Source organism: Argiope bruennichi, chromosome 8, assembly GCF_947563725.1.
Source record: "Argiope bruennichi chromosome 8, qqArgBrue1.1, whole genome shotgun sequence".
Taxonomy (NCBI): domain Eukaryota; kingdom Metazoa; phylum Arthropoda; class Arachnida; order Araneae; family Araneidae; genus Argiope; species Argiope bruennichi.
Window position 1 is genome coordinate 133103523 of NC_079158.1, and position 20551 is coordinate 133124073.

The 20551-nt window shown below is 34.5% G+C and overlaps 3 non-coding genes across 3 annotated transcripts; all 3 read left to right on the forward strand.

Moving 5' to 3' along the window:
- The first annotated feature begins 754 nt into the window (after positions 1-754).
- Positions 755-939, forward strand: LOC129981994 (U2 spliceosomal RNA). Its single transcript, XR_008785402.1, has one exon. It is a non-coding gene; the product is annotated as a U2 spliceosomal RNA (small nuclear RNA).
- Positions 940-7469: 6530 nt separating this feature from the next.
- Positions 7470-7662, forward strand: LOC129982009 (U2 spliceosomal RNA). Its single transcript, XR_008785414.1, has one exon. It is a non-coding gene; the product is annotated as a U2 spliceosomal RNA (small nuclear RNA).
- A 6530-nt stretch (positions 7663-14192) lies between these two features.
- LOC129982011 (U2 spliceosomal RNA) lies at positions 14193-14385 on the forward strand. The gene has a single exon (XR_008785415.1). It is a non-coding gene; the product is annotated as a U2 spliceosomal RNA (small nuclear RNA).
- Positions 14386-20551: the final 6166 nt, after the last annotated feature.

The following is a 20551-nucleotide window of genomic DNA, read 5'->3' on the forward strand; positions in this document are numbered from 1 at the left end:
AAATGGAGTGCAGGCGACAATCGTTCCTATTGTTGTTGGAGCACTGGGAGCTTGGGATCCCGAAAACGACAGGTTTTTGTCGAAGTTTATGTCGCGGGGCTACCTCAACAAGTTTCGAAAGTTGTGTGTTAGCGACTGTATCAGGTGGTCTCGTGACATATACGTCGAGCACATTACTGGGCATCGGCAATTCACCGATGGGGTTGACCTCGCCGAACATCTGACCCCTCCGGAGCCACCAAGTGATGTGTAAATTGTTCTTGCCTGCTGTTTTGTGTATTTGTGATGTGTGCGTTTGGGCTGACTCCAGGACTTTCCGTCGGACTTAGACGTCTGGGGTCAGTTCTAACTCTAATGTGTGCTTCACAACTACGGACAAGTTATGTCCATGTCGTCGCTGCTCCTGATAACATCCACGCCTCCTCAGCTGTTGTGTCTTTAGAGTTTACGTATTGTTGAAATCTTTATTAGTTTATGATTGTTAATTGTTTAGAGTTTATATTTGTTGTCAGTGTATAGTTTATTATTGTTATCTCATGTATAGTTTATGTTTGTTTAACCTTTTTATAGTTTATCTTTCAGCTTTCACGAGACGTTAGTCAACGTCGTAAGCAGCCTTTTGCTGTCTTACACGTGACGAAGTCTCATAGAGTAATCGAAAGACTCGCACTAAAGACGTAAGCGAAGCAGGCCTCCGCTTGTCGGACCCGAGTGGTACCTTACTGTCTATGTTAACGCACGCTATGAGCCCATGCTTTAGTGTTTGCAAACATTAGTGCGAGACATCTGTTCTTATCAGCTTAATATCTGATAGGGCCCCCATCGGGTGCCTATTGATGTTAAACTAATTTTTGGAACATGTACCAGTTTCGCAATTCATTGCAGCTGGTACGCGCGGTTATGTTGGCTTGCACTGTCCCAACGTTAGCCGCATTTAATGCAAAAAATTAGAATTCATCAGAAATTACCAGTAAAAAAGCCTTACCACCCACAGATGTCTCCTCACATGAATGTTTGCCGTCTCTTTCCTAACCATGGAAAAGCCCTGGCAAGTCGCTGAGTACAAGTCACCATGTGTGAATTTCAACATGTCGCCAAATGAAAATACTGCAACTGTATCTTCCTCAGGACACACAGAAATCCCTGTTTATTTAAAATCTTGTCATTCGTTTCGTCTTTTCCACCGTCACCTGCATTTCTCTGAAGCGAATCTCTGTTTCTGCTTGTTAAGTGTAAAATGATATGTTTGTAATTAAATTGTCTGTATTCATTCATGAATTGTGTTTATTTTGTAATAATGTGGCAAAGCTGACTGCATTTACTTTCTCTTTAGTTAAAATGGGTGACTTGAATGAACATTAGATTTTTATACAAATCACCCATTGATCAATAGTTAAAAGTGCAATGTTACATACAAAATGTGTTCATTTAACATATATCAAACAGGAAAGACTCATTGAAACACAACGAACAGACCAAAAGAAAGCAAGATTAGCTTTGTGTCTTTAAAAACATCAGAATTATTGATGTAATCTCTGTATTTCCTTTCACATGTAAATGCTATCCACTTTACATATACACTCTTGAAATGTGATATTACTTTTCATAAATGCTTAAGAAAGCATTAACTTAACTTCACCAGTCTTTGTAGTAATTATTCCTACTGTGATGTAGCCCCACTCTACCCTACGTTTCCCTCTTCCTTCTAGGGTGCGTATCGCGCGTCCTGCGTTTGTGCGGCCATGCGGGGGGGCCCCCACTTTTTTGGGCCCGCGGCTAAAGCCGCGGGCCCAAAAAAGGCGAAAAGGGGGCCGCCCAAACGCAGGACGCGCGATACGCACCCTAGAAGGAAGAGGGAAACGTAGGGCGCTGTGCTAAGCATCGACTTTATTCTTCGTTATATATATTTCTGCTTTTTCATGGCATCCTCCCCCCGTCTGGCTAGATGGCTCCGTGTCCGTCGCACACGAATCGAGAGTAATCAGTCTGCCTGCAGGCGAGCTTTCCCGTGGAGATCCGGTTCAGTTTTACCTCTAGCGATGCACTTGGCTTGGTCGCGTCATTGGATTGAAGTCGTGTTTTTCGTCGCTCCTGCATTTTGGTCCAGAAGTGCGGAAATAATGGTACCAGCATCGTAATTTTTATATGTGTGTGTGCAGCTAAGTGAGATCTACTGCTTCATATTATTTTTGTCTTGTTTCGTCAATTAGTTTCCATGTTTTTTGCGAAAAATGAGTGAACTTTGCCATTTTCGCGCCAAAAGTGAAGCCCCCGGAGTGGAAAAAAGTTGTTATCTGCTTGTTCTTCGAAGGAAAGAGCGGTTTTCTGGTGAAATATATACTCCGGAGTGATTTCTGCATCGATTGGTGTGTTACAAGCAAGTTTTGTGCAAAAACTGTGTGATTTATTAAATGTGTTCTTCTTCTTCTCCCCCTATGTTGTGCTACCATTGGGATGAAATTGGATTAATTTAAACCGGGATCCGCTCCGGGTGAGTACACATTGGTTTTATTTTCACAGAGATCTTGTAATTCCGATCATTTTGGTACTAATTTTGTGTGATTCGATGCGGTAGATAAGAAGTTATGTTAATTTTTGTGTTTTCGTATTGTCCGTTTGGAAACGATACTGTGTTAACTGTACAATTCTACCTATTTTTAATTTATTTATGCTTTAATTTAATGTTTAAAATTTATATGTGATATATACAGTATGCATATTGAATCGGGGAATCGATCTGTAGTATTCATTTTTGTTTTTGAATCGATTTAATGTGTTATTTCAGTAGTTTTTATGTGTTAATTTTAGCACGTGGTCTCGCCGATGCTCCGAGTATCGCGGTAAAATCGTATTGTTATTATCGCTAAAATTGATTATTCTTATGTGAATATCATTCACATAAGTCTATTATTTAATATAGTGTGGATATTTTTAATGGTTATTTTGTGGATTGATATGGATGGAGTCGGATTAAGATTAGTCATTCCCTTTCGGATGACACTTTGATCATAAATGCCGGCCCTGGCGGGAGAATTAAAATTGATTATTATTCTGTTTTCCTCTTCCCTAATAATTTTAAAAGTACTCTAATATTAATCTTGAACATTTAAAGTATGTTTTAAGTTCATTGGAGATGGATTCTCTAAGATTAATTGATTAAGATTGATATTTAATTCTCTCCGTGTTGACTTATGAACAATAATGGTGGTGGCGTCCTGTTCGGAAATTAAACGCTTTGATTTCTCTCTTATTTCAATTAATTGGGAGAAATTTATACCTGTAAATTATTGCGAGGGAGTTTTTTTAATGGATATGGAGTGGTTTTAGTGTACTGTAAATGCTATGTAATTAATTTAGTTTGAATTTCGTTTTCACCGTCTGCTGACCAAACAAGGCGCAGTTTGGGGCAGTGATTACTGATTAGAAAAACGATTCTCTTTGGGGCTTCGTGTGCCCCCCCCCCCCCTCCGCTTGTCGTTTTGTCGCATGGTCTCTGAATCTGACTAGTTTCGATTCCATTTGCTCTTGAAATCTAACATTATTCCCACTTCACATTCAATATTGTTATTCCGTTCCTTGCTGAATGTATGTTTTTATTTATGTGTTTTTATTAATAAATATTTCTTTTATTTGTGACATATTCAGATTATTTTTTCCACTGAACTAATTTTGTTTTGATCATTATGATTTTTTGATTCTTACCATTAAGGGATTTTATGTGCTTTTATTCTTTTAATGTTGATATCCCTTTTCAGGCGTTTATTTACCCATTTATTTATTTTATTTTATTTCATTATGCATTTGGTACCTTGATTTATGCATTTATTTTTCTCTTATGCCTATTTGTTTTTTGGATCTGTATATTGTCTGATCTTATATCTCAATTTTATTACGATTACCAATATTAACATTTTTAAATATTTTTTGAACATATATATTACTGTATATACCATGCATGTCATCACAACTGATCTCTGCATTGAATGTACTATTTCCCTGTCATTGTTATTTTTATTTATTATATTTTTCTTCATTTTGCCTTTGATCCCTTACTTTAATGTTTTGTTTATTAATCTGTTTTCACAATATGAAAATTCTTACTTATTGATTTCCTTGTTTCTTCTCAAGTTTCTTAAGTGTCCTTGTTAATTTTAAAATCTCTTGTTTTCTTGCTTTTCCCAAAAATGTATTTCTAACTGAAGCCTTGTTTTAACCTATTCCCCACTTATCACCAGTTGTGAATTAACTTTTTCAAGTCATAATTCTATTTTGTCTTTTTATTATTATTATTATTATTCTTTTTTGGTCATGTTTTGTCTCATCAATCTGCACACAAAGCAGTGAATTCTCTCCCCCCCCCCCAATTTATTTGGTGTTTTTCATTCTTTCATTTATTTTCTTTCTCTCTCTTGAATTTTGGTTCATTTGCCCCTGTCCCAATCATTTAAATTTTACTTCCATTTCATACTATTTACTAAAATTGTGTGTGGCAGTGGGTACTGATAAGAAAGGCGTTTCGTTTCAAAGCGATTTTGCTCCCCCCCCCCCCCATCGACTTGTTATGATACTGTCACGTGATCCCCCGAGCTGTCAGATTTCTAAATCTGATTACTAATAACCACTTTACATATAATTTATTTCTTCCGTTACCTTACTGAATATATGTGTTTAATGATTCTTTCTTATTATTTAATCTTGTTGATTTCACGTATTCGGTTTATTTTTCTCCGAAACTGATCCTGTTTTAGTAATAATGATTTCTGACTTTCATTTTTTTTCCCCCTCTGTTTGTTTGTGTGTTTTTATTTATTTTTTCATTCTTTTAATACTGATTTCCTTTTTCATGCTTTTTATCTATCTTTAAATTAATTTCGATTTATATATATTTGATATTTCCGTTTATGCATTTTTCCCCCTTTCATGACCATTTTATTTTGCGATTCTTTTTATTGAATATTTTTATATCTCAGGGTTTATTGTGATTTTATCATGATTACCAATGAGATCATTTCTACATACTTTTGATCATATACACTATTTATTGTATCTTCCATATATGTGCACACAACTGACCTTTGCATTGAAAACACTGTTTGCACTGTGGTCATGTCACTGGGCTGCGAACCACAAGGTCCTGGGTTCTATCCTAGCTCATCGCAATCCGCCACAATTTCAACAGTTTCCTGCTCGAAAGATTTCCAGGCAATGTAACAAGCTACTGGTGCCTCACAGTCCAACACGAAAACCTTGCTGCTGGCATGTTTTGAAATGAAATTGCGTGTCAGATTTTGGTTTTCTAGTGTCGGATATTCCCCACTTGAATAAGAAGTTTTGCGCTTCAGAGAGGGTTAAAAATGGCAGAGGGTGAGTATTTTGTTGTTTGTTTTAAGTTTTTAATCATTATCATAATACTTGAAAAATTTTCATTTCTAAATGTCACTTCTTTTTGTATTATTATTATTTTCCTACCTCTCATTTATTTGCGACATAATTACTTTCTTATTTCATGCATAATATTTGCCACATTGTTTATTACTCAAATCTTGTGGAAAAACTGATTGCCAGTGCTATCACTAAATTCCTTTGATTTTTTTTTTTTTTTTTTTTTTCTTTAGAGAAACCTTTTTTATATGTATCTCCTTGTGAGTATGCTTTCTGTGACTTTCATTTTAATTTCACTTTTATTTTTAATTAGCTTACATATGTGTCCTGTACATTATTTTGTGTGTGTGTGTGTGTTTTCATGTTTCATTTGAACTGTTACTTTATTTTTAATACTTTTTAATATGTCAATTCTTACTATTATTATCTATGCTCTGCAATGCCCTGTGTTCATCTTGAAATTCAGCATCTGTGTTCAGCATTTTTCTGAGCCTGTTTTGAGCAGGCTTGAAACTGGACTGTGATGGTAATATAAACATTTTTGATTTGAACTTGCGTATATATACTGTTCTGTATTTTTTAGGAATTAGAAATGTTATTTATGTGCACGTATATTATTTTCTGTAGCTTACTTTGTCGTCTTTTCTTACAAATGCATATTCATTCCACAATAGTATTACTTTTACAAATAGTAAGGCTAATTTTTCATGGCTGGTAATGTTGCTCATCTTGAAGATCCTCAATAACTGAGTTATTTTTTCTGTATTCAGTATTGCTGCATAAATTATTTTGGCCTGTGATTTCATAGAATTTTTATTGTTATTTATATGCCTCCTTCTTTTTTATTTATTTATTTATTCTCCCACTTTCCTAAATTCTTTGATGTGCTTCTTAAGTAATTTTCAAGCAAATATGGTTCATAAGTTGAATTGAAGTCAGTTGATAAGTAGTTTTCCGTTGTTGACACTTTAATTAGTTTTATGTTAGAGTAGAATAATCTCATGTGAGCTCATTTCTAAGTGTATTTATTTCAGTTCAAAGAAAGTTTAATCAAATTTTTGTTTGTTTCTTTGTAGCTTTCCTAATTTCTTGGACAATGCAATCATGCTATTTAATGCTGAATGGTGAGATAGAGATTTGATTGACTGATTCACTGTGAATTTCAAAGGGCATTTTTGGATTATCTTGGTATGATTGTTTTCCTAATTTTATTTTAGTTGTTTTTCTTTTCCTGACTGTACAAATGGCTTTAGTGAATTCAGTTATTCTAAATGTATAAGTGCTGTAGCAAATTTGTTATCCTTGCCTGTGAAAATGTGGCTTGATCAGCTTCTTTGCTACACTCGTAACCAGACAGGTTGTCAGTTCGAATCTTGTTGTCAGCGAATTGTCCAAACATTTGTTCCATGATGATTTCTTTTGTGTTGTCTCTGTTTTCTTACAAATTAGTTGTTCCAGTTATTATTATTGTTATCATGAAATGTAATTGCATCTTTCTAAACATGGGAAGTTCCAGGTGTTTTGTTAATTGTTATAATTATCTGAATTTGAGATGAGTGTTTTTTCTGTCTGCAATGAATTCCCGATAATTCATCTACATGACATGCATGTTTGCTTTATGTACTTAACGAAATCAAATTGCCATTTTAATGCACTTCTGTCCAAATGGCAATATTTACAAGGTATTCTATAGCTCCATTTGAACCCTCTTCTCAGAACACATGAAACATCTTTTAGAAACTGAGATAGAAATAAATAACTTTTGCAATTGTATTTGTGATACAGAAGCTCTCTTTTGTGTAGATTTCAAAGAAATTTTAATGTGACATATCAGATGAGATCATTTCCTTCACTGTGCCGTTGCCTGTTTCTCAGTGACATTTGTTTAAATGTTGGCAACGAGTTGTCATACCACGTGCTGCTTCTCCAAGTGAGCAGTTAGGCCAGATGCAGTGCGTGTCACCCACGGAGGAGGTTGTGTCTCTGCGAGATGGGTCCAGAAGCCTTCTGTGGGGGAGAGGAGGGCCGAATTATGTGGAAGAAAGCATTGGCCCCCCCTCAAATTTTTTTAAATTTTTAAATTCTTTATCGCTTCTCGGCCTTTTGGCTAAGATCAAAGTGTAGTATCTGTTCTTATCAGCTTAATATCTGATAGGGCCCCCATCGGGTGCCTATTGATGTTAAACTAATTTTTGGAACATGTACCAGTTTCGCAATTCATTGCAGCTGGTACGCGCGGTTATGTTGGCTTGCACTGTCCCAACGTTAGCCGCATTTAATGCAAAAAATTAGAATTCATCAGAAATTACCAGTAAAAAAGCCTTACCACCCACAGATGTCTCCTCACATGAATGTTTGCCGTCTCTTTCCTAACCATGGAAAAGCCCTGGCAAGTCGCTGAGTACAAGTCACCATGTGTGAATTTCAACATGTCGCCAAATGAAAATACTGCAACTGTATCTTCCTCAGGACACACAGAAATCCCTGTTTATTTAAAATCTTGTCATTCGTTTCGTCTTTTCCACCGTCACCTGCATTTCTCTGAAGCGAATCTCTGTTTCTGCTTGTTAAGTGTAAAATGATATGTTTGTAATTAAATTGTCTGTATTCATTCATGAATTGTGTTTATTTTGTAATAATGTGGCAAAGCTGACTGCATTTACTTTCTCTTTAGTTAAAATGGGTGACTTGAATGAACATTAGATTTTTATACAAATCACCCATTGATCAATAGTTAAAAGTGCAATGTTACATACAAAATGTGTTCATTTAACATATATCAAACAGGAAAGACTCATTGAAACACAACGAACAGACCAAAAGAAAGCAAGATTAGCTTTGTGTCTTTAAAAACATCAGAATTATTGATGTAATCTCTGTATTTCCTTTCACATGTAAATGCTATCCACTTTACATATACACTCTTGAAATGTGATATTACTTTTCATAAATGCTTAAGAAAGCATTAACTTAACTTCACCAGTCTTTGTAGTAATTATTCCTACTGTGATGTAGCCCCACTCTACCCTACGTTTCCCTCTTCCTTCTAGGGTGCGTATCGCGCGTCCTGCGTTTGTGCGGCCATGCGGGGGGGCCCCCACTTTTTTGGGCCCGCGGCTAAAGCCGCGGGCCCAAAAAAGGCGAAAAGGGGGCCGCCCAAACGCAGGACGCGCGATACGCACCCTAGAAGGAAGAGGGAAACGTAGGGCGCTGTGCTAAGCATCGACTTTATTCTTCGTTATATATATTTCTGCTTTTTCATGGCATCCTCCCCCCGTCTGGCTAGATGGCTCCGTGTCCGTCGCACACGAATCGAGAGTAATCAGTCTGCCTGCAGGCGAGCTTTCCCGTGGAGATCCGGTTCAGTTTTACCTCTAGCGATGCACTTGGCTTGGTCGCGTCATTGGATTGAAGTCGTGTTTTTCGTCGCTCCTGCATTTTGGTCCAGAAGTGCGGAAATAATGGTACCAGCATCGTAATTTTTATATGTGTGTGTGCAGCTAAGTGAGATCTACTGCTTCATATTATTTTTGTCTTGTTTCGTCAATTAGTTTCCATGTTTTTTGCGAAAAATGAGTGAACTTTGCCATTTTCGCGCCAAAAGTGAAGCCCCCGGAGTGGAAAAAAGTTGTTATCTGCTTGTTCTTCGAAGGAAAGAGCGGTTTTCTGGTGAAATATATACTCCGGAGTGATTTCTGCATCGATTGGTGTGTTACAAGCAAGTTTTGTGCAAAAACTGTGTGATTTATTAAATGTGTTCTTCTTCTTCTCCCCCTATGTTGTGCTACCATTGGGATGAAATTGGATTAATTTAAACCGGGATCCGCTCCGGGTGAGTACACATTGGTTTTATTTTCACAGAGATCTTGTAATTCCGATCATTTTGGTACTAATTTTGTGTGATTCGATGCGGTAGATAAGAAGTTATGTTAATTTTTGTGTTTTCGTATTGTCCGTTTGGAAACGATACTGTGTTAACTGTACAATTCTACCTATTTTTAATTTATTTATGCTTTAATTTAATGTTTAAAATTTATATGTGATATATACAGTATGCATATTGAATCGGGGAATCGATCTGTAGTATTCATTTTTGTTTTTGAATCGATTTAATGTGTTATTTCAGTAGTTTTTATGTGTTAATTTTAGCACGTGGTCTCGCCGATGCTCCGAGTATCGCGGTAAAATCGTATTGTTATTATCGCTAAAATTGATTATTCTTATGTGAATATCATTCACATAAGTCTATTATTTAATATAGTGTGGATATTTTTAATGGTTATTTTGTGGATTGATATGGATGGAGTCGGATTAAGATTAGTCATTCCCTTTCGGATGACACTTTGATCATAAATGCCGGCCCTGGCGGGAGAATTAAAATTGATTATTATTCTGTTTTCCTCTTCCCTAATAATTTTAAAAGTACTCTAATATTAATCTTGAACATTTAAAGTATGTTTTAAGTTCATTGGAGATGGATTCTCTAAGATTAATTGATTAAGATTGATATTTAATTCTCTCCGTGTTGACTTATGAACAATAATGGTGGTGGCGTCCTGTTCGGAAATTAAACGCTTTGATTTCTCTCTTATTTCAATTAATTGGGAGAAATTTATACCTGTAAATTATTGCGAGGGAGTTTTTTTAATGGATATGGAGTGGTTTTAGTGTACTGTAAATGCTATGTAATTAATTTAGTTTGAATTTCGTTTTCACCGTCTGCTGACCAAACAAGGCGCAGTTTGGGGCAGTGATTACTGATTAGAAAAACGATTCTCTTTGGGGCTTCGTGTGCCCCCCCCCCCCCTCCGCTTGTCGTTTTGTCGCATGGTCTCTGAATCTGACTAGTTTCGATTCCATTTGCTCTTGAAATCTAACATTATTCCCACTTCACATTCAATATTGTTATTCCGTTCCTTGCTGAATGTATGTTTTTATTTATGTGTTTTTATTAATAAATATTTCTTTTATTTGTGACATATTCAGATTATTTTTTCCACTGAACTAATTTTGTTTTGATCATTATGATTTTTTGATTCTTACCATTAAGGGATTTTATGTGCTTTTATTCTTTTAATGTTGATATCCCTTTTCAGGCGTTTATTTACCCATTTATTTATTTTATTTTATTTCATTATGCATTTGGTACCTTGATTTATGCATTTATTTTTCTCTTATGCCTATTTGTTTTTTGGATCTGTATATTGTCTGATCTTATATCTCAATTTTATTACGATTACCAATATTAACATTTTTAAATATTTTTTGAACATATATATTACTGTATATACCATGCATGTCATCACAACTGATCTCTGCATTGAATGTACTATTTCCCTGTCATTGTTATTTTTATTTATTATATTTTTCTTCATTTTGCCTTTGATCCCTTACTTTAATGTTTTGTTTATTAATCTGTTTTCACAATATGAAAATTCTTACTTATTGATTTCCTTGTTTCTTCTCAAGTTTCTTAAGTGTCCTTGTTAATTTTAAAATCTCTTGTTTTCTTGCTTTTCCCAAAAATGTATTTCTAACTGAAGCCTTGTTTTAACCTATTCCCCACTTATCACCAGTTGTGAATTAACTTTTTCAAGTCATAATTCTATTTTGTCTTTTTATTATTATTATTATTATTCTTTTTTGGTCATGTTTTGTCTCATCAATCTGCACACAAAGCAGTGAATTCTCTCCCCCCCCCCCAATTTATTTGGTGTTTTTCATTCTTTCATTTATTTTCTTTCTCTCTCTTGAATTTTGGTTCATTTGCCCCTGTCCCAATCATTTAAATTTTACTTCCATTTCATACTATTTACTAAAATTGTGTGTGGCAGTGGGTACTGATAAGAAAGGCGTTTCGTTTCAAAGCGATTTTGCTCCCCCCCCCCCCCATCGACTTGTTATGATACTGTCACGTGATCCCCCGAGCTGTCAGATTTCTAAATCTGATTACTAATAACCACTTTACATATAATTTATTTCTTCCGTTACCTTACTGAATATATGTGTTTAATGATTCTTTCTTATTATTTAATCTTGTTGATTTCACGTATTCGGTTTATTTTTCTCCGAAACTGATCCTGTTTTAGTAATAATGATTTCTGACTTTCATTTTTTTTCCCCCTCTGTTTGTTTGTGTGTTTTTATTTATTTTTTCATTCTTTTAATACTGATTTCCTTTTTCATGCTTTTTATCTATCTTTAAATTAATTTCGATTTATATATATTTGATATTTCCGTTTATGCATTTTTCCCCCTTTCATGACCATTTTATTTTGCGATTCTTTTTATTGAATATTTTTATATCTCAGGGTTTATTGTGATTTTATCATGATTACCAATGAGATCATTTCTACATACTTTTGATCATATACACTATTTATTGTATCTTCCATATATGTGCACACAACTGACCTTTGCATTGAAAACACTGTTTGCACTGTGGTCATGTCACTGGGCTGCGAACCACAAGGTCCTGGGTTCTATCCTAGCTCATCGCAATCCGCCACAATTTCAACAGTTTCCTGCTCGAAAGATTTCCAGGCAATGTAACAAGCTACTGGTGCCTCACAGTCCAACACGAAAACCTTGCTGCTGGCATGTTTTGAAATGAAATTGCGTGTCAGATTTTGGTTTTCTAGTGTCGGATATTCCCCACTTGAATAAGAAGTTTTGCGCTTCAGAGAGGGTTAAAAATGGCAGAGGGTGAGTATTTTGTTGTTTGTTTTAAGTTTTTAATCATTATCATAATACTTGAAAAATTTTCATTTCTAAATGTCACTTCTTTTTGTATTATTATTATTTTCCTACCTCTCATTTATTTGCGACATAATTACTTTCTTATTTCATGCATAATATTTGCCACATTGTTTATTACTCAAATCTTGTGGAAAAACTGATTGCCAGTGCTATCACTAAATTCCTTTGATTTTTTTTTTTTTTTTTTTTTTCTTTAGAGAAACCTTTTTTATATGTATCTCCTTGTGAGTATGCTTTCTGTGACTTTCATTTTAATTTCACTTTTATTTTTAATTAGCTTACATATGTGTCCTGTACATTATTTTGTGTGTGTGTGTGTGTTTTCATGTTTCATTTGAACTGTTACTTTATTTTTAATACTTTTTAATATGTCAATTCTTACTATTATTATCTATGCTCTGCAATGCCCTGTGTTCATCTTGAAATTCAGCATCTGTGTTCAGCATTTTTCTGAGCCTGTTTTGAGCAGGCTTGAAACTGGACTGTGATGGTAATATAAACATTTTTGATTTGAACTTGCGTATATATACTGTTCTGTATTTTTTAGGAATTAGAAATGTTATTTATGTGCACGTATATTATTTTCTGTAGCTTACTTTGTCGTCTTTTCTTACAAATGCATATTCATTCCACAATAGTATTACTTTTACAAATAGTAAGGCTAATTTTTCATGGCTGGTAATGTTGCTCATCTTGAAGATCCTCAATAACTGAGTTATTTTTTCTGTATTCAGTATTGCTGCATAAATTATTTTGGCCTGTGATTTCATAGAATTTTTATTGTTATTTATATGCCTCCTTCTTTTTTATTTATTTATTTATTCTCCCACTTTCCTAAATTCTTTGATGTGCTTCTTAAGTAATTTTCAAGCAAATATGGTTCATAAGTTGAATTGAAGTCAGTTGATAAGTAGTTTTCCGTTGTTGACACTTTAATTAGTTTTATGTTAGAGTAGAATAATCTCATGTGAGCTCATTTCTAAGTGTATTTATTTCAGTTCAAAGAAAGTTTAATCAAATTTTTGTTTGTTTCTTTGTAGCTTTCCTAATTTCTTGGACAATGCAATCATGCTATTTAATGCTGAATGGTGAGATAGAGATTTGATTGACTGATTCACTGTGAATTTCAAAGGGCATTTTTGGATTATCTTGGTATGATTGTTTTCCTAATTTTATTTTAGTTGTTTTTCTTTTCCTGACTGTACAAATGGCTTTAGTGAATTCAGTTATTCTAAATGTATAAGTGCTGTAGCAAATTTGTTATCCTTGCCTGTGAAAATGTGGCTTGATCAGCTTCTTTGCTACACTCGTAACCAGACAGGTTGTCAGTTCGAATCTTGTTGTCAGCGAATTGTCCAAACATTTGTTCCATGATGATTTCTTTTGTGTTGTCTCTGTTTTCTTACAAATTAGTTGTTCCAGTTATTATTATTGTTATCATGAAATGTAATTGCATCTTTCTAAACATGGGAAGTTCCAGGTGTTTTGTTAATTGTTATAATTATCTGAATTTGAGATGAGTGTTTTTTCTGTCTGCAATGAATTCCCGATAATTCATCTACATGACATGCATGTTTGCTTTATGTACTTAACGAAATCAAATTGCCATTTTAATGCACTTCTGTCCAAATGGCAATATTTACAAGGTATTCTATAGCTCCATTTGAACCCTCTTCTCAGAACACATGAAACATCTTTTAGAAACTGAGATAGAAATAAATAACTTTTGCAATTGTATTTGTGATACAGAAGCTCTCTTTTGTGTAGATTTCAAAGAAATTTTAATGTGACATATCAGATGAGATCATTTCCTTCACTGTGCCGTTGCCTGTTTCTCAGTGACATTTGTTTAAATGTTGGCAACGAGTTGTCATACCACGTGCTGCTTCTCCAAGTGAGCAGTTAGGCCAGATGCAGTGCGTGTCACCCACGGAGGAGGTTGTGTCTCTGCGAGATGGGTCCAGAAGCCTTCTGTGGGGGAGAGGAGGGCCGAATTATGTGGAAGAAAGCATTGGCCCCCCCTCAAATTTTTTTAAATTTTTAAATTCTTTATCGCTTCTCGGCCTTTTGGCTAAGATCAAAGTGTAGTATCTGTTCTTATCAGCTTAATATCTGATAGGGCCCCCATCGGGTGCCTATTGATGTTAAACTAATTTTTGGAACATGTACCAGTTTCGCAATTCATTGCAGCTGGTACGCGCGGTTATGTTGGCTTGCACTGTCCCAACGTTAGCCGCATTTAATGCAAAAAATTAGAATTCATCAGAAATTACCAGTAAAAAAGCCTTACCACCCACAGATGTCTCCTCACATGAATGTTTGCCGTCTCTTTCCTAACCATGGAAAAGCCCTGGCAAGTCGCTGAGTACAAGTCACCATGTGTGAATTTCAACATGTCGCCAAATGAAAATACTGCAACTGTATCTTCCTCAGGACACACAGAAATCCCTGTTTATTTAAAATCTTGTCATTCGTTTCGTCTTTTCCACCGTCACCTGCATTTCTCTGAAGCGAATCTCTGTTTCTGCTTGTTAAGTGTAAAATGATATGTTTGTAATTAAATTGTCTGTATTCATTCATGAATTGTGTTTATTTTGTAATAATGTGGCAAAGCTGACTGCATTTACTTTCTCTTTAGTTAAAATGGGTGACTTGAATGAACATTAGATTTTTATACAAATCACCCATTGATCAATAGTTAAAAGTGCAATGTTACATACAAAATGTGTTCATTTAACATATATCAAACAGGAAAGACTCATTGAAACACAACGAACAGACCAAAAGAAAGCAAGATTAGCTTTGTGTCTTTAAAAACATCAGAATTATTGATGTAATCTCTGTATTTCCTTTCACATGTAAATGCTATCCACTTTACATATACACTCTTGAAATGTGATATTACTTTTCATAAATGCTTAAGAAAGCATTAACTTAACTTCACCAGTCTTTGTAGTAATTATTCCTACTGTGATGTAGCCCCACTCTACCCTACGTTTCCCTCTTCCTTCTAGGGTGCGTATCGCGCGTCCTGCGTTTGTGCGGCCATGCGGGGGGGCCCCCACTTTTTTGGGCCCGCGGCTAAAGCCGCGGGCCCAAAAAAGGCGAAAAGGGGGCCGCCCAAACGCAGGACGCGCGATACGCACCCTAGAAGGAAGAGGGAAACGTAGGGCGCTGTGCTAAGCATCGACTTTATTCTTCGTTATATATATTTCTGCTTTTTCATGGCATCCTCCCCCCGTCTGGCTAGATGGCTCCGTGTCCGTCGCACACGAATCGAGAGTAATCAGTCTGCCTGCAGGCGAGCTTTCCCGTGGAGATCCGGTTCAGTTTTACCTCTAGCGATGCACTTGGCTTGGTCGCGTCATTGGATTGAAGTCGTGTTTTTCGTCGCTCCTGCATTTTGGTCCAGAAGTGCGGAAATAATGGTACCAGCATCGTAATTTTTATATGTGTGTGTGCAGCTAAGTGAGATCTACTGCTTCATATTATTTTTGTCTTGTTTCGTCAATTAGTTTCCATGTTTTTTGCGAAAAATGAGTGAACTTTGCCATTTTCGCGCCAAAAGTGAAGCCCCCGGAGTGGAAAAAAGTTGTTATCTGCTTGTTCTTCGAAGGAAAGAGCGGTTTTCTGGTGAAATATATACTCCGGAGTGATTTCTGCATCGATTGGTGTGTTACAAGCAAGTTTTGTGCAAAAACTGTGTGATTTATTAAATGTGTTCTTCTTCTTCTCCCCCTATGTTGTGCTACCATTGGGATGAAATTGGATTAATTTAAACCGGGATCCGCTCCGGGTGAGTACACATTGGTTTTATTTTCACAGAGATCTTGTAATTCCGATCATTTTGGTACTAATTTTGTGTGATTCGATGCGGTAGATAAGAAGTTATGTTAATTTTTGTGTTTTCGTATTGTCCGTTTGGAAACGATACTGTGTTAACTGTACAATTCTACCTATTTTTAATTTATTTATGCTTTAATTTAATGTTTAAAATTTATATGTGATATATACAGTATGCATATTGAATCGGGGAATCGATCTGTAGTATTCATTTTTGTTTTTGAATCGATTTAATGTGTTATTTCAGTAGTTTTTATGTGTTAATTTTAGCACGTGGTCTCGCCGATGCTCCGAGTATCGCGGTAAAATCGTATTGTTATTATCGCTAAAATTGATTATTCTTATGTGAATATCATTCACATAAGTCTATTATTTAATATAGTGTGGATATTTTTAATGGTTATTTTGTGGATTGATATGGATGGAGTCGGATTAAGATTAGTCATTCCCTTTCGGATGACACTTTGATCATAAATGCCGGCCCTGGCGGGAGAATTAAAATTGATTATTATTCTGTTTTCCTCTTCCCTAATAATTTTAAAAGTACTCTAATATTAATCTTGAACATTTAAAGTATGTTTTAAGTTCATTGGAGATGGATTCTCTAAGATTAATTGATTAAGATTGATATTTAATTCTCTCCGTGTTGACTTATGAACAATAATGGTGGTGGCGTCCTGTTCGGAAATTAAACGCTTTGATTTCTCTCTTATTTCAATTAATTGGGAGAAATTTATACCTGTAAATTATTGCGAGGGAGTTTTTTTAATGGATATGGAGTGGTTTTAGTGTACTGTAAATGCTATGTAATTAATTTAGTTTGAATTTCGTTTTCACCGTCTGCTGACCAAACAAGGCGCAGTTTGGGGCAGTGATTACTGATTAGAAAAACGATTCTCTTTGGGGCTTCGTGTGCCCCCCCCCCCCCTCCGCTTGTCGTTTTGTCGCATGGTCTCTGAATCTGACTAGTTTCGATTCCATTTGCTCTTGAAATCTAACATTATTCCCACTTCACATTCAATATTGTTATTCCGTTCCTTGCTGAATGTATGTTTTTATTTATGTGTTTTTATTAATAAATATTTCTTTTATTTGTGACATATTCAGATTATTTTTTCCACTGAACTAATTTTGTTTTGATCATTATGATTTTTTGATTCTTACCATTAAGGGATTTTATGTGCTTTTATTCTTTTAATGTTGATATCCCTTTTCAGGCGTTTATTTACCCATTTATTTATTTTATTTTATTTCATTATGCATTTGGTACCTTGATTTATGCATTTATTTTTCTCTTATGCCTATTTGTTTTTTGGATCTGTATATTGTCTGATCTTATATCTCAATTTTATTACGATTACCAATATTAACATTTTTAAATATTTTTTGAACATATATATTACTGTATATACCATGCATGTCATCACAACTGATCTCTGCATTGAATGTACTATTTCCCTGTCATTGTTATTTTTATTTATTATATTTTTCTTCATTTTGCCTTTGATCCCTTACTTTAATGTTTTGTTTATTAATCTGTTTTCACAATATGAAAATTCTTACTTATTGATTTCCTTGTTTCTTCTCAAGTTTCTTAAGTGTCCTTGTTAATTTTAAAATCTCTTGTTTTCTTGCTTTTCCCAAAAATGTATTTCTAACTGAAGCCTTGTTTTAACCTATTCCCCACTTATCACCAGTTGTGAATTAACTTTTTCAAGTCATAATTCTATTTTGTCTTTTTATTATTATTATTATTATTCTTTTTTGGTCATGTTTTGTCTCATCAATCTGCACACAAAGCAGTGAATTCTCTCCCCCCCCCCCAATTTATTTGGTGTTTTTCATTCTTTCATTTATTTTCTTTCTCTCTCTTGAATTTTGGTTCATTTGCCCCTGTCCCAATCATTTAAATTTTACTTCCATTTCATACTATTTACTAAAATTGTGTGTGGCAGTGGGTACTGATAAGAAAGGCGTTTCGTTTCAAAGCGATTTTGCTCCCCCCCCCCCCCATCGACTTGTTATGATACTGTCACGTGATCCCCCGAGCTGTCAGATTTCTAAATCTGATTACTAATAACCACTTTACATATAATTTATTTCTTCCGTTACCTTACTGAATATATGTGTTTAATGATTCTTTCTTATTATTTAATCTTGTTGATTTCACGTATTCGGTTTATTTTTCTCCGAAACTGATCCTGTTTTAGTAATAATGATTTCTGACTTTCATTTTTTTTCCCCCTCTGTTTGTTTGTGTGTTTTTATTTATTTTTTCATTCTTTTAATACTGATTTCCTTTTTCATGCTTTTTATCTATCTTTAAATTAATTTCGATTTATATATATTTGATATTTCCGTTTATGCATTTTTCCCCCTTTCATGACCATTTTATTTTGCGATTCTTTTTATTGAATATTTTTATATCTCAGGGTTTATTGTGATTTTATCATGATTACCAATGAGATCATTTCTACATACTTTTGATCATATACACTATTTATTGTATCTTCCATATATGTGCACACAACTGACCTTTGCATTGAAAACACTGTTTGCACTGTGGTCATGTCACTGGGCTGCGAACCACAAGGTCCTGGGTTCTATCCTAGCTCATCGCAATCCGCCACAATTTCAACAGTTTCCTGCTCGAAAGATTTCCAGGCAATGTAACAAGCTACTGGTGCCTCACAGTCCAACACGAAAACCTTGCTGCTGGCATGTTTTGAAATGAAATTGCGTGTCAGATTTTGGTTTTCTAGTGTCGGATATTCCCCACTTGAATAAGAAGTTTTGCGCTTCAGAGAGGGTTAAAAATGGCAGAGGGTGAGTATTTTGTTGTTTGTTTTAAGTTTTTAATCATTATCATAATACTTGAAAAATTTTCATTTCTAAATGTCACTTCTTTTTGTATTATTATTATTTTCCTACCTCTCATTTATTTGCGACATAATTACTTTCTTATTTCATGCATAATATTTGCCACATTGTTTATTACTCAAATCTTGTGGAAAAACTGATTGCCAGTGCTATCACTAAATTCCTTTGATTTTTTTTTTTTTTTTTTTTTTCTTTAGAGAAACCTTTTTTATATGTATCTCCTTGTGAGTATGCTTTCTGTGACTTTCATTTTAATTTCACTTTTATTTTTAATTAGCTTACATATGTGTCCTGTACATTATTTTGTGTGTGTGTGTGTGTTTTCATGTTTCATTTGAACTGTTACTTTATTTTTAATACTTTTTAATATGTCAATTCTTACTATTATTATCTATGCTCTGCAATGCCCTGTGTTCATCTTGAAATTCAGCATCTGTGTTCAGCATTTTTCTGAGCCTGTTTTGAGCAGGCTTGAAACTGGACTGTGATGGTAATATAAACATTTTTGATTTGAACTTGCGTATATATACTGTTCTGTATTTTTTAGGAATTAGAAATGTTATTTATGTGCACGTATATTATTTTCTGTAGCTTACTTTGTCGTCTTTTCTTACAAATGCATATTCATTCCACAATAGTATTACTTTTACAAATAGTAAGGCTAATTTTTCATGGCTGGTAATGTTGCTCATCTTGAAGATCCTCAATAACTGAGTTATTTTTTCTGTATTCAGTATTGCTGCATAAATTATTTTGGCCTGTGATTTCATAGAATTTTTATTGTTATTTATATGCCTCCTTCTTTTTTATTTATTTATTTATTCTCCCACTTTCCTAAATTCTTTGATGTGCTTCTTAAGTAATTTTCAAGCAAATATGGTTCATAAGTTGAATTGAAGTCAGTTGATAAGTAGTTTTCCGTTGTTGACACTTTAATTAGTTTTATGTTAGAGTAGAATAATCTCATGTGAGCTCATTTCTAAGTGTATTTATTTCAGTTCAAAGAAAGTTTAATCAAATTTTTGTTTGTTTCTTTGTAGCTTTCCTAATTTCTTGGACAATGCAATCATGCTATTTAATGCTGAATGGTGAGATAGAGATTTGATTGACTGATTCACTGTGAATTTCAAAGGGCATTTTTGGATTATCTTGGTATGATTGTTTTCCTAATTTTATTTTAGTTGTTTTTCTTTTCCTGACTGTACAAATGGCTTTAGTGAATTCAGTTATTCTAAATGTATAAGTGCTGTAGCAAATTTGTTATCCTTGCCTGTGAAAATGTGGCTTGATCAGCTTCTTTGCTACACTCGTAACCAGACAGGTTGTCAGTTCGAATCTTGTTGTCAGCGAATTGTCCAAACATTTGTTCCATGATGATTTCTTTTGTGTTGTCTCTGTTTTCTTACAAATTAGTTGTTCCAGTTATTATTATTGTTATCATGAAATGTAATTGCATCTTTCTAAACATGGGAAGTTCCAGGTGTTTTGTTAATTGTTATAATTATCTGAATTTGAGATGAGTGTTTTTTCTGTCTGCAATGAATTCCCGATAATTCATCTACATGACATGCATGTTTGCTTTATGTACTTAACGAAATCAAATTGCCATTTTAATGCACTTCTGTCCAAATGGCAATATTTACAAGGTATTCTATAGCTCCATTTGAACCCTCTTCTCAGAACACAT